The 19,184-nt window shown below is 47.0% G+C and overlaps 1 long non-coding RNA gene across 2 annotated transcripts; it reads right to left on the reverse strand.

The window, feature by feature from the left end:
* Window positions 1-7,945: 7,945 nt before the first annotated feature.
* Window positions 7,946-18,307, reverse strand: LOC146760449 (uncharacterized). Of its 2 annotated transcripts, XR_014947647.1 has the most exons (4): window positions 18,209-18,307; window positions 16,716-16,803; window positions 8,443-8,514; window positions 7,946-8,002 (listed from the first exon to the last, which is right to left on the reverse strand). It is a non-coding gene; the product is annotated as an uncharacterized LOC146760449 (long non-coding RNA). The 2 variants fall into 2 exon arrangements; XR_014947648.1 differs by lacking the exon at window positions 16,716-16,803.
* Window positions 18,308-19,184: the final 877 nt, after the last annotated feature.

The following is a 19,184-nucleotide window of genomic DNA, read 5'->3' on the forward strand; positions in this document are numbered from 1 at the left end:
TCTACAGAATCACAGAAGCGTTAAGGTTGGAAAAGAGCACTAAGATCATCTAATCCAACCATCCAACCATCACCACCATGCCTGCTAAATCTTGTCTGTTAGTGTCACGGGGAGCATGAGTTGAGATGGAGAAGACAGAAAGGGAGTAGACGTGTTCAGGGTATTCCTGCCACCCTTTCTAATGACACAGCTGTGCCATTGGCAGTCCCAACTTCATATATGCAAACCAAACAACTTAGCCAGTGTTTTCCTAGCCATACTGAAAAGAAGTCTTCAGTATTCACAGAATTAAAGAATCATTAAGGTTGGAAAAGACCTCAAAAGATCAAGTCCAACCATCAATCATATTGCCAAGGAATACTGTGTTAGTAAGACAGTTCAATACCTACCATCTGTCTGTGGATTGCATCACAGGTGTCTGGATACAAAACCTACTGTGCCCTTACCCCATACCTTTCTGTTCCATTGCCTCCAGCAGTGGGTTCCTAAAATTTGCATTAGATATAACGTGAAAGCAGTATGATACTCAGCAAGTTGAACTTTGTAAAGCACCACAAGCATTAAAGGCATTCAGTAACCAGTAACTGCTGCTCCTGAGCATGGGCTCAGGTCCATTTTGATACTTAGGCTGGCTTTCGCAAAGGCTGAGGAAATTCTTTCCTTTACAAACAATTAGAGAAATCATGTGTGTATCCATGCACAGCCTGTTCTCCACCAAGGCAAAACGTAAGTCAATTGCTAGTACCACAAACCTTAGAAATGGCAGGCTTCCTCATCCTACAGTTTAGTTCTTGGCAGTTTTGATAGATTTCTAAGGCAGAGGTAAATAATCTTGAAGAGTCTTTTAAGGTGATTGTGCCAGCATCAAACCACCCTCATTTAAATATACAAAGAAATCTAAGGTAGTATCACAGACCATGTCTGAAAGTACTTTAAAAGGAGGTGAATAAATTAGAAATGTTTTATTTTTACACTCTTTCAACACTCAGAATAATTTCTTCCCATAGATTTAAAATAGGATGAATAGGCCCAGTGCTTTCCAGCTAGGGATCTCTGAGGACCATTTTCAAAACGGTTACTACAGCTACAGAAATTTAATCTCATCCAAATTTCTTACTGCTGATGCTCTAAGAACTGCATAGATTCGATATGAAAAATATACCATTTGTTGCCTCCACTTTGTATTGGTTTCCAACCTGGATTATCCCCATCTGAACTTTGCTGTTTTTTATTCTAGTTGGCTACAGTACTGAATGGGAAAGAAAGGAATTCAGCAATGACATTCAGCACAAGTTTGGAACTCATTCAGTCATGACCCCAGTGGAAGAGTTCAGACTAAATATCTCAATGAATTTCACTGTTTCTTGTTTAAGTAGTGATTACATGAGGGCAATAGGATTCTATGTCCCAACTGTTGGCTGAGTGATGCACTTGACTATTAATCTAGAGTTACAATGCAGGTTAATGCTGTTATCTTTACAGCTCCTGCGAGAGTTGGGGTCTGGGTCAGGTGTTTAAAAAATGAAATGAAAAAAGAATTAAAAAAATATATTGAAAGCTTCAGATTTCCTTAATCTTTGTGGGAATCATATAATGTGCAACTCAAATCTACCTCTTTGTGCAGTGACTGCCTGTAAATTTGCTAGAGCCTAATATAATATGGCCTTGTGCTTTCCGCTAACTCACCTTCATTTCATTTTCATTACATTTGCTTGGTAGTCAGATTTTGGTGTGTGGATATTTTAAAACAATCTAACTGACACTGGCAAAAAATTAAGAATACAAAAAAAAAAAAAAAAAAAAGGAACGACAGCATCAATTGTATCAATTTTTATAGATAAGATAAAGAAGAGCAGTTTCCCTTAGTTTTCTGTGCCTCTTTACTTTCTTACCCTCTCCCCTTGTGTGAGAAACTCTCAAAGTCAAAGATTTCTAGTTAGGCAAAGCTGGCAGCGATAGCAGCAGTGCTTATTCATTACTGCAATACTGCGCGCACATCCCCTGTTGGCAAGGGAGAAATTGCACACCAGTCAGTGACATTAATTCTGTTCTATGCCCTAAACCCAATGCAGGTGATGCTCTCATGGCTCTCATTGGTTGAGCATCTCAGGCTCACAGACTCCTCCAGACTGTTGCTAGGATTCATTTCCCCTGGAGAAATGCTGTGGCACACAGAACACCTTTGTATTGCACTGACTGCTGCCATGCAGCATGGATTTAACACACCAAATCCAGAGGAGCGTGACTGCATCTAACTGCCCTGAGAAAAACTACTGTAGCTGAAGAGATGAGGAGGCAGCTGCTCATCTGCAGAACAAGCAGTACTGCCAGACATTGGGCCAGGTGAGCACCTCCTGCTGCAGCGTGATGATGACAGGGCTGGAGATGATCTGCAAAGCCAGCTTCAAAGTGGGAGACATGAGTCAACATGGCAGGAGGACAGAGGTGTTAGGGAGCAGCCAAGGCATCAAAGAGTATCAAAAGGCTTTGAAAGGTATCACAAAGCGACAGCCAGGAAGACTGGGATTATCATGAGCAGCAACCTGGATGCTAGAGATTATTTGCTCCCATACAAAATGCTGCAGACATCCTAAAGCCAGGCAAAATGGGAACCCAGAGCTCTGCCTGCACGAACCCCACAGCCATAGCATTGCAAGCTGAGCTGCCTTGCTGTTTGTTGCATTCATCCCAGTCCCTGTGAATGAAGACTCAGAATGCAGTCAAGGCGATGATTGAGCATGAGAGTGACTTTATTCAATAAAAGACAGGAGGGCTTGAGAGGTCAAGGGTGAAGATAGGACTCCTCTTGTCAAGATGAGAGTGGCTCAGAGCTGGTGCTGCTGCCTGGTGCCTGGGACTGGCAGCCTGACTCTAAGTCCCCATCTAAGATGCTCAGCTTCACCTCACTGATGCTGCCCTGCTCCTGCATGGTGGTGCTGCTGCTGGGGCACTCGGGCTGTGCTTGGGATGGGCAGCACTGCAAAGGCGCTGGGTCACAATCCAGGCAGGTGACTGTGGTGTCTGGCAGGCTCAGGTCAGGAGCTTCAGCAGAGCCAGGAGATATGAGAGCATGAACGTGGATGAGCCCCTTGTGTCCATCACTGTTACCATGTGGAAGGCTGTCATCCGAATTGCAGCGATTTGTGCTTAATAAGAACTCTCCATTGATGGAAACACACTGCACATCACTACTTGGTTTGGATCATTGGGGTTGACAAGGGCTCGAATTATCTAGGAAGGCATAGAAACACAAGGGTTAGTGTGAAATGTTTGCAAGTTCAATCATGAAAGAGGTTGTTGATATTTGGTAGTAGAGTGGCGGCAGGACGAAGCAAATAGGCTTGAAGCAACAGAGCCACTGTCTTGAAAGCGATCCTCGTGCAGGTCCATAAGTTTTGACTCTGTCTGGACTTCATATGGGGCAGTATGACATCACAAAGGGGTGATATGATGTCACAAAGGGGCATTATGACGTCACAAATAAGCATTATGAAGTCACAAAGAGGCATTATGACTTTAAAAAGGGGCATTATGACGTCACAAAGGGGCATTATGATATCAGAAAAGGACATTATGACGTCACAAATGGGCATTATGATGTAACAAAGAAGCATTATGACATCACAAAGGGGCATTATAACATCACAAAAGAACATTATGATGTCACAAAGGGGCATTATGACATCACAAAGGAGCTTTATGACATCACAAAGGAGCTTTATGACGTCACAAAGAGCATTATGACGTCACAAAGGGGTATTATGACATCACAAAGGGGCATTATGATATCAGAAAAGGACATTATGATGTCACAAAGGGGCATTATGACGTCACAAAGGAGCTTTATGATGTCACAAAAGGCATTATGATGTCACAAAGGAGCATTATGATGTCACAAAGGAGCTTTATGACATCACAAAGGAGCTTTATGACGTCACAAAGGAGCACTGCGACGTCACAAAGGGGTATTATGACATCACAAAGGGGTATTATGACATCACAAAGGGGCATTATGATATCCGAAACTGACATTATGACGTCACAAAGGGGCATTATGATGTCACAAAGGAGCTTCATGATGTCACAAAGGGCATCATGACGTCAAAAGGTGCATTATGACGTCACAGAGGGCATTATGACGTCACAAAGGGACATTATGACGTCACGAAGAAGCATTATGACATCACAAAGGAGCTTCATGACGTCACAAAAGGACATTATGATGTCACAAAGGGGCATTATGACGTCACAAAGGAGCTTTATGACATCACAAAGGAGCTATATGATGTCACAAAGGGGCATTACGACATCACAAAGGAGCTTTATGACGTCACAAAGGAGCATTATGACATCACAAAGCGGCATTATGACATTAGAAAAGGACATTATGACGTCACAAAGGGGCATTATGACGTCACAAAGGGACATTATGACGTCACAAAGGGGGCATTATGATGTCACAAAGGGGCATTATGATGTAACAAAGAAGCATTATGACATGACAAAGGGGCATTATGACGTCACAAAGGGGTGTTAACATCACCCTGTGCCCAACTCCTCTCTACCTCCTATTGGCTCCCTCTCCCACCAATCCCCGTTCTCCCCTCCCCTTAGCCCCGCCCCCCGCCCCCGTTAGGCCCCGCCCTGCCCCTCACACCCCACTCCCTGCCGCCATCTTGCCCCGCTCCGCTCACCCACCTGCCCGGTGTCGCCCGGCCCGAACCGGTAACGGCTGAAGGGACGGGGAGGGCAGCAGAGATGGGGACGGGGTCTAGGGCGGCCATTCTGAGAGACAGCCCTTCTGAGGGCTGAGCTGCAGGGCAGTGGAGAAACCCACCCGTGACCAGGGTCACATCAAAGCTGCATGAGGCTGTGTTACTAAACACGGTGCCACACGGCCTGCAAAACCATGCGGGGGGGACAAAACATGGCACGTACCTGGCAGTGAGATCACCTCAAGCTATCTGCAGCAGTTCCTTGTCGCTTTGCTCGGATGAAATGAGAGCTAAAGCTGCACCGAGGCAGTGGGTGGAGGGCGAGGAGAGGAGAGAGAAAGAGCAGGTCAGTGAGCAGGGCTAAGACAGTCATGGAATAACACACACAGCACAACCGTCCCATCCACTTGCTGCAAGTCATGCTGAGTCTCAGGCTACGTGATGCCTGTCCGCCCAGCAACTTTACGATGCTTCCACAACTGAGCAAAGAAGAGCTGCACCAAGCCCTTGGATGATGGATTCCCTGCTCCTGCTGGCTTCAGCCTTCTGCATTCCAATTCCAATCTAAACCATTCCTGCGGTGGTAGTACTTGAATCCTCATTTGGGGCTGGACCTCAACAGGTCAACACATCAGAAATAACACAACGTGCACCTGGAAGACGTGTCTCAAAGCCCAGAAAATCCAACTCTCTGACCTTGGCACAATTCACCAACCAAGAGCCAGGCCTTGACAACTTGGCTGATCTGGGCATGCGGGAGGGGGGCAGACAGTGGACCACAAGTGTCCATTTCCATTGCAGCTCCCTGTAGAGAACAGCACCAATCAGCAGGCGTGAATCAATTCATTCACAAGCTGCACAATGACTCTGTTCTTTACATGATAAAAAAACACACAGAGATTCCTGACCAAAAAGTTGGGAGTTAATAACGACCAAAGAGGTTCCTGTTCCTACGCCTCATCCTCTCACCCCAACTCCTGGGTGATGCCCACAGGCTTCAAGTCAGCTCTCAAATCCACTGAACTCCCGTCACGGAACTCCATCAAAAAGGATGTCACACATGTGACACTTACATACATGAGAATGTATGTATCAGAAACACTGATGCCAGCAGGAGCAGAGAGGCGATTGTCCCCCTGTACTCAGCACTGGTGATGCCACAACTCGAATTCTGTTTCCAGTTTGTGGCCCCTCACTGCAAAAAAGACACTGAGGCATTGGAACGTGTTCAAAGAAGGGCAACAAAGCTGGTGAGGGGTCTGGAGCACAATGGAGCCATATGAGAAGAGGCTGCGGGAGCTGGGAATGTCCAGCCTGGAGAAGAGGTGGCTCAGGGGAGACCTCATTGCTCTCTAAAACTTCCTGAAGGGAGGTTGCAGTGAGCTGCGGGTCGGCCTCTTCTCTCATGTCATTACTGATAGAACTAGAGGGAATGGTTTCAAGCTGCGGCAGGAGAGGTTCAGGCTGGACATTAGGAAATATTACTTCTCAGAAAGGGTGGCCAGGCACTGGAATGGACTGCCCAGGGAGGTGGTGGAGCCATCCCACCTGGGGGTGTTCAAGGAATGACTGGATGTTGTGTTGAAGGACGTGGTTTATTGGGAGCTATTGGTAATAAGAGAACGGTTGGACTGTTCTTTTAGGTCTTTCCCAACCCTGGTGATTCTATGATTCTGTGATTCATACACTAAGAAGCAAGGAGAGGCTCTTTTGTTAAATCTTTCAATAGAGAGAAGAGTTGATATCTGCTTCTCCCAACAACAGAAACACGGAAACAACTTTCCAAGCCCACCTGCCATACAGTAGGCAGAAAACGCACATTGTAAAGGAGCACGCACATCCCCTCTGGCATAAGTCGAGCCCAAAACCCACCTTCAGATCTCTGTGCATTTCCCTTGTTTTACACCAATGCAGCCTCGCTGCAGCTCCGTGGGTGTCACACAAGGCCTGCATGTCCTCTTTCTCCGCAAACCCCACTCTCAGGCCTTGCTCTGTGAGGATTGACACCTGAGCAAAAACAAGCACTAAGAACGAGAGTAAAGCACACTGGATTCGCCCTGGCCTGGCCCAAGCCACAGTCCTACCAGACAGACCCTGGAATGAAAACTGCTCCACAAACCACAGATGGACACCAGCACACAAGAAGTTGATCGGATACAATCCCATGCAAGCACCAAGCCTCCTAAGGAAGCTCTTTGCCATCAGCTCCTTCATCGCCTTTCCTTCTCACCTCAATCTTAAAGTGGCTTCAACATCTGCCAGCACGTCTTACCACGCACCTGCTCATCACACAGTGCTTCAACAGCAACAAATTTGCTTCCGGGGCCCTCCTTCAACTCACTGTGCTAACACTCATGATTCAAATTACACAGAAATCCTAGCAGAAGTTCTCAGTGAGAACTGCACCTAACATTCCTCCTTCTACAAGCAACAGCCACAACAAGTGGTCATGAAAATGCTTTCATCAAAAAGAAGCAGAGACGGCACGGCAGGACAGATGTACTCTGTGTGCACGTCTGAAGCCTTTTGAGAACCTAGTCGTTCTTCCTGCAGGACCCCTGTCTTCTGTTAAAAGCTGAACGGTCCCCAGAGCACCTGTTTCCTTCAGCTGCCACCATCCAAAGCAGCCAGCCTTCTTACAGTCACCTGGCCCAAACATCCCTTTTGCTCTACACTTGATTCACAGAATCACAGAATTGTAGGGCTTGGAAGTGATGGGAGCTCGGCACGCACACCATCCTTCCAACAGCACATCCCAGCAGCAAGGGATCACAGCGCTGGCACAGCTGAAACAAAAAGGGTGTGCGAGTTTCCTGTTAGCACTCAGTGTAAACAAATCTACCACTGAGCAACACCGTGAGCCCCCACTCACCTCAGCACAGGTCAACCTGTAACCCCAGCCTTCCCCTATCCATGTGCACATGCACACCCGTGTGCCACCCTGCCTGCTTTGCACACCTCCATGCACACACCGCATCGTGTGCCCTCCTTTGTATTCACAGACGTGTGCAAACCACCCCTGGGAACACGTACATGCCTACACCTTCCACAAACACCCCTTTGTGTGCACCTGTGTGCAACCCAACTCCTCAGCACACGCACACGTTTGTGCCACCCTGTCCACGCACTCACCACGTGCCCTCCAGCATCACTGCTGCCTCCTCTGGTACCAGACCCGCAGATGCTCCAGAGATCATTAGCATGGACTTCCTTCCTCCCCTCAGCAGCTGCTCCTGCACTCACCTTCATTCCTACTCAGATACCGGCTGCTTCCAGCACCAGCTGACCTGCAAGACACAGAAAGGAAAGGTGGGAGTCATGCAAATCCCCAAGAAGCCCAAGGCTGCATCACCACCACGTATGGCAGCCTCAGGAAGTCAGCTGCAACTACAGACTTTGTCAGAATGGAAACAGGAATCGTCAGTTAATTGTGACCTCTGAACTCATTGCCACCATCAGAAACAGGCACTGAAATCGCTCACTTCACTGCAGCTGGTTACCTCCTGATTTTGGGAAAATGCAGACACGGAATTGAAGGACACCAGCAAAGTGACATCTACTTCATTGTAGGTGGTTAAGCTTGGAAGCAGGACTTGAGCAAGAAAAGCTTCTCAGCTCCTTGTAAGGCACTAAGTGATGGGATGATTTCCCATCCCTGCAGAAATCCTGACCTCTGCCACAGGTGGCTGAGTGACACAAAAGCTGTGTCCTTGGTTCCCAGCCTTACCTTCTCATGTCGTTCATCTTGCTCTGCAGCTCCTGCTCTGAATAGTCTTCTTATATTCCCACATGATGTACCCTGAAATACATCATTTAGTGAGTCTGAACAAAACATAAGACATTAATTGGAACTATGAAGAAATGTCTTTTGCACTTTACTTGGAGAATGTTCCATCCTATAACTTCTGCTCTCAATTGTAACACATGATTTTTTATAAAAAGAAAGATAACAAGTCAGCTCTTCAGTGTGCACATTGATGAAACTTGGTGAAATACAACTTTAAGAAAAGGTAATTTGAAAACTTCAATATTCTTATCAGAATCTCTGCTATTAGTTACCGTTCCAATGTTCTGATCTGATGATGTGTCTCTCAGAGCTGTTTTGTCACTCCCCCCCTCAAATGCTGTCATGGTTTTGTAATTTTGTAATTTTGCTATCAGTATTCCACATCATAACATCATGTCAAGTATGGATACTTCTGTTGAATGTGCAGTCCACAGAAGAAGACTACATATCCCAGAGAACAACAGGAGTGACAATAAGTCACGGGACCAGGACTCTATATAATCTCGTTCCCAGGCTGGAGTGCCCTCCTTCTTCTCTCGAACTTCTCGGAGAGTGGGAAGCGTTCCAGCCGTGTCGCCTAGAGTTCACAGTAGGCCTCTCGGTTTTCGGAGACTCTCTCTCTCTGTTTCGTTCGATTTTGTTAGCCTTAATTATATTATATTGTGTTATCTTGTATTTCGATATCATATTTAGTAAAATAAGTTTTTCCTCCTTAGATTGTCGCTGTTTTATCCCACTCCCCTTTTCCCCCTCCTTTCCAGGCCCCGGGGGGGGGCGTGGGGTGGCTTCCCCTGTCACGGGCATAGGTAAATCTAAGTAACCCGTGACAGATTTTTGGTGGAGAATGCGGGCAAGAGCTTTTTAGCTTTTAGAACAACTCTCTCTTTGCTCTTAAACAGCTTCGTTACGGGAGTGTTGGGAGTGTTATCTTTCCGTAGCTGCTCACGGAGAACGTGACCTTGAAATACCAGACAAATTGTCAACATTAAGGGCTGCTGCACATTCTCAGCATTGCTATCTAACTTTTGTGTAGAAAACAAAGGGATTTCTTTCTCCCTTAGAGCAAAACTAGCTAGCTCTGACTTTTACAGAGCCTGCCAGCTATGAATCCACTCTTCATCCCAGTTGCTCTGTTTAAGGGATTGAAAGCAATTATGATCTTCTTAAAGTATTGGTCAACTATTAACACCATAATTTGGTGTTGTGGAATTGTGCAGATATATAGCCTAATAAGGTGGATACTGATGGAGACACCTGCCTGGTACTTTTACGAGATGTGGTATGGTCAGAATTTTGGCATCTACACCTCAGATGGAATTGTGAATCTTACAAACACTTGCATCCCAGATGGAACAGGCAATTTTACAAATACTTGCATCCCAGATGGAACAGGCAATTTTACAAACACCACCATGTTTAATTCATTGTACAGGCTAAAAAAACCCTTTTTATTTAGGTTGTACTCTCAGATTTCCACACGCTTTTCAATAACTGAGATAGGGTTCATACTTGCATTCATGTTATCACTATCAATGCATGCATATATGTTCCTATGCATTCGTTCTATGCGGAAGTCTCCTCCAGAACCAGAGAATGATGACTGGCAGGGAATATGGAAAGGTTTAGGAAAAGTCTTAGAAGCATGGGGACCCGCAGTGTCATGGGATTTCACTCTTGAACACCTAAGGGACCCTAAGAAATTAAGTGAGTATTTGGGTCAGAGATCTAAGGAGGTAAACCTTATGTGGGGTTTGGCTTATGCATACCGTGCTTTGTATCATACTATTCTGGAGAGAGAGAGTTTCCGATCTGAGATTCAAGCCCAAGTTAATTCTGATCAGTCACAGGAGGCATCAGTAGCAATATCAGTTGCCCCTGTGGAAGGCAAGAAATGGAAACGGGTCTCCATGCGTCTAGAACGAAAAGAAGGAGAAGCACAGGGGGGGGCAGCAGAAGACCCAGGTGCCGGGCATGGAGCAGTACCGAAAAAAGCAAAGGCAAAAACCAAGAGGCATGAAGAAGAGACTGATGATGAGGAGGAAATCACCTATTGTCGACCTCTGAAGCTGACTGAAATCCAAGGCTCAAGAAAGGAGTTCACACGGCGTCAAGATGAAGGTATCCTTGCTTGGTTGCTTCGCTGCTGGGACAACGGGGCCAACAGCTTGTCTCTAGATGGTAATGAAGCTCGCCAACTAGGAAGCATTGCCCAAGATGCAGGTATCGACAGAGGGATTAGCAGATGTTCGGATGGAGCTGCCACTCTCTGGTTGCGGCTGTTAGAAGCCGTGAGAGAAAGGTACCCCTATAAGGATGCTTTGAAGCCTAAATTTGATAGTTGGAATACCGTCCAAAAAGGTATCCAGCGCCTGAGGGAATTGGCCATGGCGAAAATGTTGTACAGCCCTGATCCAAGCGAACTTGACCCTGAGAGAGTGAGGGCCGATCCTGACATGTGGCAGAAAATCACAAGTACAGCACCAGAGAGAATTGCACAGTCATTGGTATCAGGATCTAAAGGATTCGTGGACAGATGGCCCCGAGTTGTTGAGCTGATTATAATGCTTCAAACCATCGATCAGCAGCTCCCCCAACTGCATGCCGCAGTTTCTGCCATCTCACGGCTAGAAAACCGAGTAGATGAAATGTGCAAGAAATTGTTTCCATCAACTAATTGTAATGATCCTGTAATAGTATCAGAAACAACTGATGAAGGTCAATCCTCGTACGGGCCACCAGGTCTAATGAAGGATCTGATCAAACTAGTCCAGTCCTACTCCCCACCTGCATCATCAAAAGTCTCAGCTGTTAAACGCACACGCTTCCCAGCTCGAGCAAAGAACAACAGTACGATTGCACCGCGTGTTTCCATGTGGCGCTACCTACGTGACCGTGGAGAAGACATGAGGAAGTGGCATGATCAGCCCACTTCTGCACTACGAGCACGGGTGAAAGAACTACTAGACATACCAACCACCAGTGGAGTTGCTCCAGTCATCACAGGTAACCAATAGAGGGGCCCTGCCCTCAGTCAGGGGAGGGAAAGGGATAATAGAGTTTATTGGACTGTGTGGATTCGATGGCCTGGCACATCAGAACCACAGGAATATAAGGCGCTGGTGGATACCGGTGCACAGTGCACCCTAATGCCTTCCAGTCATGAAGGGACAGAATCAATCCATATTTCTGGAGTGACTGGGGGCTCTCAAGAATTGACTGTGCTGGAGGCTGAAATAAGCCTCACTGGCAAAGACTGGCAAAAACATCCTATTGTGACTGGCCCAGGGGCTCCATGTATACTGGGTATTGATTATCTCAGAAGGGGGCATTTCAAGGATCCTAAGGGGTATCGATGGGCCTTTGGGATAGCTGCTGTAGACATGGACAACATTAAGCAGCTGTCTGTTTTGCCTGGCCTGTCAGAGGACCCGTCTGTTGTGGGGCTGCTACGAGTAAAAGAGCAGCAGGTACCGGTTGCTACAAAGACAGTGCACAGACGGCAGTATCGCACCAACAGGGATTCCTTGCTCCCCATTCATGATTTGATTCGCCAGTTGGAGAATCAGGGAGTGATCAGTAAAACTCACTCACCTTTTAACAGTCCCATATGGCCAGTGCGTAAAGCCAGTGGAGAATGGAGGCTGACAGTAGACTACCGTGGCCTGAATGAGGTCACACCCCCATTGAGCGCTGCTGTGCCTGACATGTTGGAACTCCAGTACGAGCTGGAGTCAAAAGCAGCCAAATGGTATGCCACCATTGACATTGCCAATGCCTTCTTTTCTATTCCTTTGGCCGCAGAATGCAAGCCACAGTTTGCCTTCACCTGGAGGGGCATTCAGTATACTTGGAACCGTTTGCCCCAGGGGTGGAAACACAGCCCAACCATTTGCCATGGGTTGGTCCAAACTGTACTGGAACAGGGTGGTGCTCCTGAACACCTGCAGTACATTGATGACATTGTTGTGTGGGGCGATACAGCAAAAGAAGTTTTCACAAAAGGAGAGCAGATAATCCGGATTCTTCTACAAGCTGGCTTTGCTATTAAGCGAAGCAAAGTAAAAGGACCTGCCCAGGAAATTCAGTTCTTAGGTATAAAGTGGCAGGATGGACGTCGTCACATCCCAGCAGATGTGATCGACAAAATCACTGCCATGTCTCCACCAACTAGCAAGAAAGAGACACAATCTTTCCTGGGTGCAGTAGGCTTTTGGAGGATGCACATTCCAAACTACAGCCTCATTGTAAGCCCCCTTTATCAGGTAACGCGGAAGAAGAATGATTTTGCATGGGGCCCTGAGCAGCAGCAGGCTTTTGAACAGATTAAACAAGAGATAGCCCGTGCTGTAGCCCTGGGGCCAGTACGGACTGGACAGGATGTAAAGAACATCCTCTACACTGCTGCTGGAGAGAAAGGCCCCACTTGGAGTTTGTGGCAAAGAGCCTCAGGAGAGACCCGAGGCCGACCCCTGGGATTCTGGAGTCGATCATATAAGGGGTCTGAAGAGTGCTACACTCCAACTGAGAAGGAGATCTTAGCCGCGTATGAGGGGGTTCGGGCTGCTTCCGAAGTAGTCGGGACTGAAACACAGCTCCTTTTGGCACCTCGACTGCCAGTGCTGAACTGGATGTTCAAAGGACAGGTTCCCTCCACCCATCATGCTACCGATGTCACCTGGAGCAAGTGGATTACGCTGATTACACAGCGAGCGCGAATGGGAAACCTCAATCGTCCAGGAATCCTAGAGGTAATCATGGACTGGCCTGAAGATAAAAAGTTTGGAACATCACCAGCAGAAGAGGTATCACGTGCTAAAGAGGCCCCACCATACAACGAATTACCAGAAAATGAAAAGAAATATGCCCTATTCACTGACGGATCATGTCGCATTGTAGGGAAGCATCGCAAATGGAAAGCTGCTGTGTGGAGCCCCACACGACAGGTTGCAGAGGCCACTGAAGGTAAGGGAGAATCAAGTCAGTTTGCAGAGGTAAAAGCTGTCCAGCTGGCCTTAGATGTTGCTGAACGGGAGAGGTGGCCAATGCTGTATCTTTATACTGACTCATGGATGGTGGCAAATGCCTTATGGGGGTGGTTACAGCGGTGGGAACAAAATAACTGGCAACGGAGGGGAAAATCTGTTTGGGCCGCTGAATTATGGAAGGACATTGCTTCCCGAACAAAGAATATGGTTGTAAAGGTGCGTCATGTGGATGCACATGTGCCCAAAAGTCGGGCTACTGAAGAACAACAAAACAACCATCAGGTAGATAAAGCTGCTAGAATTGAGGTGGCTCAAATCGACTTGGATTGGCAGAATAAGGGCGAATTATTTCTAGCTCGATGGGCTCATGAGACCTCAGGCCATCAAGGAAGAGACGCAACATATAAGTGGGCCAGAGACCGAGGGGTGGACTTAACCATGGACGCTATTGCGCAGGTTATTCATGATTGTGAAACATGTGCCATAATTAAACAAGCCAGAAGGATGAAACCTCTCTGGGAGGAAGGGCGATGGCAAAAGTATAAATATGGGGAGGCGTGGCAGGTTGATTATATCACCTTGCCACGATCTCGCAGTGGTAAGTGTTATGTACTCACCATGGTAGAGGCAACCACTGGGTGGCTTGAAACATACGCAGTACCCCATGCAACTGCTCGAAACACCATATTAGGTCTTGAGAAACAAGTCCTGTGGCGACATGGCACCCCAGAAAGAATTGAATCTGATAATGGGACACATTTCAAAAATTCTCTTATAAATACTTGGGCCAAAGATCATGGCATTGAGTGGATTTATCATATTCCCTACCATGCACCAGCTTCTGGTAAAATTGAACGATATAATGGGTTGTTGAAAACTATGCTGAAAGCAATGGGTGGTGGAACATTTAAGCACTGGGAGAAGAATCTGGCAGAAGCCACTTGGCTGGTCAATACTAGAGGATCTGTCAATCGTGATGGTCCTAGTCAATCTAGCCCCCTACACACTGTAGAAGGAGATAAGGTCCCTGTTATACATGTAAAGAACATGTTGGGAAAAGCTGTTTGGGTCCTTCCAGCTTCTGGAAAGGGCAAACCTATCCGTGGAACTGTCTTTGCCCAGGGACCTGGGTGCACTTGGTGGGTAATGCAGAAGGATGGGGATGTTCAATGTGTGCCACAAGGGAATTTGATGCTGGGGGAGTGCAGTCAATAATTTTATGTATCTATATATATATGTTTGCATGTGTAGTGTATTTTAGTTATTATAGTTGTACATTTAGTTATGTTACATGCAATTCTACTATTTAGCTATCACAATTTTACATATGTGTATATATATGTATATATATGTATATATTAACCATGATGTAATAATGTAGAATAAGGGGTGGAATGTCATGGTTTTGTAATTTTGTAATTTTGCTATCAGTATTCCACATCATAACATCATGTCAAGTATGGATACTTCTGTTGAATGTGCAGTCCACAGAAGAAGACTACATATCCCAGAGAACAACAGGAGTGACAATAAGTCACGGGACCAGGACTCTATATAATCTCGTTCCCAGGCTGGAGTGCCCTCCTTCTTCTCTCGAACTTCTCGGAGAGTGGGAAGCGTTCCAGCCGTGTCGCCTAGAGTTCACAGTAGGCCTCTCGGTTTTCGGAGACTCTCTCTCTCTGTTTCGTTCGATTTTGTTAGCCTTAATTATATTATATTGTGTTATCTTGTATTTCGATATCATATTTAGTAAAATAAGTTTTTCCTCCTTAGATTGTCGCTGTTTTATCCCACTCCCCTTTTCCCCCTCCTTTCCAGGCCCCGGGGGGGGGCGTGGGGTGGCTTCCCCTGTCACGGGCATAGGTAAATCTAAGTAACCCGTGACAAATGCACTTCAAGTGCTTTAGGAGCATCACTGGAATTTTGAATAAACTCGATATATCTTAGCAAAGCTGCTACAGCTGCACAACTGAAGTACTTTGGAAAAAAAAGAAATCTTTAATGAACGCTGAACAGTGTTATTTAATTATAATCCAGGTAATTAAATTAATTAAACCAAGGAAATCACCTTCCAGTCCCTCAGCTCTCACCAGGGAAATCGCTTCCCTGCCAAGCAGATGCAACCAACACAAGCTGCTACATCACTCTAGGGCCCCACTGAGTCTTCCCAAGGGGTCTCCAAAGGCTTCCCTGTTGACTTCTGGGAACCTGGGAGCACTCACATGGAAGCCAGTGCCCCCTAATGTGCCCCAGACGTTTCTCAGGGCCCCACAATTAGCTCTACAGACATCCAGACATGCCCCAGAGCAAGTATGTGTGCTGTAGGGAGCCCAAGAGACATTCCAGAGCACCCTAGTACTCCTCAGTGCACTCATGGATGCTTCACCTGTCTCTAAATATGCCCTACTGGACTTTGTTTTCTCTTCTGGAGCTTTCCTTAGTTCTCAGCTCTGCTTTCTCATGCCATTTATCTCGCTCCACAGCTTTTGCTCGCAATATTCTCTCTTGCATTCCCACCTTCCAACAGAATCACAGAATTGTAGGGGTTGGAAGGGACCTCTAGTGATCATTGAGTCCAACCCCCCTGCCATGGCAGGTTCCCTACACCACGTCGCACAGGTAGGTGTTCAGGCGGGTCTTGAATATCTCCAGAGAAGGAGACTCCACCACCTCCCTGGGCAGCCTGTTCCAGTGCTCCGTCAGCCTCACCGTAAAGAGGTTCTTGCACACATTTGTGCGGAACTTCCTATGCAGAAGTTTCAGCCCATTACCCCTAGTCCTGTCCCCACGCACTACTGAAAAGAGACCAGCCGTGCCACTATGGCCCCCACACCTCAGGTATTTATAAACCTGGATCAAATCCCCTCTCAGCACCGCCAACGACAACCCTCTGCACTCTGCCAGTCAGACAGTTCACGACCCACTTCACTGTCCACTCATCTATCCCATACTTCCTCAGCTTTGTTATAAGGATGTCGTGGGGGACAGTATCAAAAACCTTTCTGAAATCAAGGTAGACTACATCTACCACTCTAGCCCCGTCCACCCAGCTAGTGACATCTTCATAAAAGGCCACCAGGTTGGTCAAGCACGACCTCCCCTTGGTGAACCCATGCTGAGTACTCCTGATAACCTCCTTATCACCCAGTTCTCTGGAGATGGCATCCAGCACAAGCTGTTCCATCACCTTCCCTGGGACAGAGGTGAGGCTGACTGGCCTATAATTACCTGGCTCTTCCTTCTTGCCCTTTTTGAAGACTGCAGTGACATTGGTCATCCTCCAGTCTTCAGGCACCTCCCCAGTTCTCCAAGACCTCTGAAAGATTACAGAGAGCAGCTCAGCAATGACCTCCACCAGTTCTCTCAGCACCCGTGGATGCACCCCATGCACCCATCCCATGTATTTATGGACATTAATGTTTCCTAGGCAATCACAGACCACCTCTTCCCTGACTAAAGAGAAATCTCCTATTGTCCAGACTCTCTCATTAACCTCCAGGGTCTGGGATTTCTGAGGGAGAGCCTTTTCACTAAAGACAGAAGCAAAGAAGGCATTCAGTGTTTCTGCCTTCTCAGCATCCTCTGTTATCAGAACGCCTTCCTCCCCCCCTTGTTTTTTGTTTATTAGCAAACTATTAATATACTACAAAATAATAGCACTAATTACTAAGTAACATCACCATGCCAGCATCCCGACCACCTGCTTTAGAGATTTCTCCTTCATTTTGTGCAACACTTCAAAAACTGCAAAGGAAAAAAGCAAGTACAGAACCAGGACACCACTTCCCTCAGGATTTTACAGTCTCATTCATGTCTGACAGATGGAGGCCCTGACAACAAGAGCTGTGTCTGTCCATAACAAGGACTCACCTCTGCAGGTGCAGGGGCAGCTCTCAGAGAAGCCTTCTTCATTTCTGCTTTCTTCTCTTTTTGTCTTTTGACTGGGAGGTGGTGTTGATCTGCCTGAGGGAAGGGAGGCCCCTTCAGAGGGATCTAGATAAGCTGGATCAACCTCACTGGGCTGAGGTGAATGGGATGTGGTACACCCAGGCCAAGTGCCAGGTCCTGCACTTTGGCCACAATAACCCCATGCAGCGCTATAGGCCTGGGGCTGAGTGGCTGCAGGACTGTGCAGAGGAAATGGACCTGGGGCTGTTGGTCGATGCTCAGCTGAACATGAGCCAACAGTGTGCCCAGGTGGCCAAGAAGGCCCACAGCATCCTGGCCTGTCTAAGAAATAGTGTGGCCAGCAGGAGCAGAGAGGTAATCATCCCCTTGGACTCAACACTGGTGAGGCTGCGCCTCAAGTCTTATGTTCAGTTTGGGGTTCCTCGCTACAAGAAAGTCATTGAGGCACTGGAACTTGTACATGGAAGTCTGTCCCTCGAGCAGCTCCCATTCATCATCAGCTCCCATTCTGAACCCCACTGTGCAAAACAGCAAAACTTCTACTGCAAATGGCTGCAGTCACCAAAGCTCAGCCCACTATCCAGGTATCAGCCTTCTCCCTTCTGTTTTCCATCTTAGCCCATAGTTTTGCTTCCAGAAATGGAACTCCTCTTTAACAGCCAAAACACAAACTAATACATCACTTTCACTGCTCCTTCCCGCACCCCCATAGGAATGGTTACCTGACATCCCCTACAGCACAGCACCTGCTCACAAGTATCATTCAAACTCTATTCTTTCATACTTCTTGAGAGAGGACGGTAAAAACTCACTTATGCATGGCGGTAAGGACAGTCTGTCCCCATCACATCCCTCTGTGTGCTGAAAGCTGCCATTGGATCTCTTGCAGCCTGCTGGCTGCTGCTCACAAACACAGGGAACTGCACCACACTGATTCTAAAGAGGGAAAGGAAGAAACTCTGGTGGGAATGAGCACCCAAGGTTTGCAGAGATGCTCCAGATTGTGACAGAGATGGAATATCAGAGTGCTGGGACATGATTGATCACTAAGGAAAACACTTGGAAGCACATTCAATCTGCAGAAGCTGTAATTACTGGGCACAGTCAGCTTTCCTATGGCTCATCTGGAGGAGGCGGGTGGTCTCACACATCTGCTCAGGGGCTTCAGCTGAGACACTTGCACAATGCTGGGATCATTCTGATGGAAACTATGTCTTCAGATACCATGGTTAAATCCATCCAAAATGATCAAGCCGAGCCTTAGCTCTTGAGCAGCACTTCTTCCCCACCCTTCACTACTCCAAGCAGCTCCAACAAACTTCTCAGAAGAAATCCAGGCCAGCACAGACCTGGAAGACCAGAACCAAGTGCAGCTTGTGGGACGGCAGTGCCCACTCCTTGCTTCCACCCTGCTCCAGCAGGTTAAGGAGTCTGAGCCTCACTGGCCTTTGACAGCTCAAGACTTTCAGCACCTCATGCCAACATTTCTCACTAAGATACACCTCAGGCATTGAATTCTCTTCTCACTACCTCCTCCCAGTCCTTCCCTAGGAACAGAAACCATTCAGATTCTACAGCAAACTACAGCATCTGCACTGCAAGAGCACACTGAACCACCTGCAACAATGAAACATGGTTTTGGAGAGTGGGTTTGAAAACACACCTTTAGACAGCTGTCTCCCTGTAGCCAAAAGGAAACCAAGCAGCAAAAGAAGAGTCCAGCCTGAAACATGCCCATGCTACTAGCCCAGGTTTTTCACAATGAATGTAAAATCCATCCTGTTCTTG

This window comes from Coturnix japonica, chromosome 6, assembly GCF_054131305.1.
Source record: "Coturnix japonica strain WE chromosome 6, WE-NBRP24, whole genome shotgun sequence".
Lineage (NCBI taxonomy): Eukaryota > Metazoa > Chordata > Aves > Galliformes > Phasianidae > Coturnix > Coturnix japonica.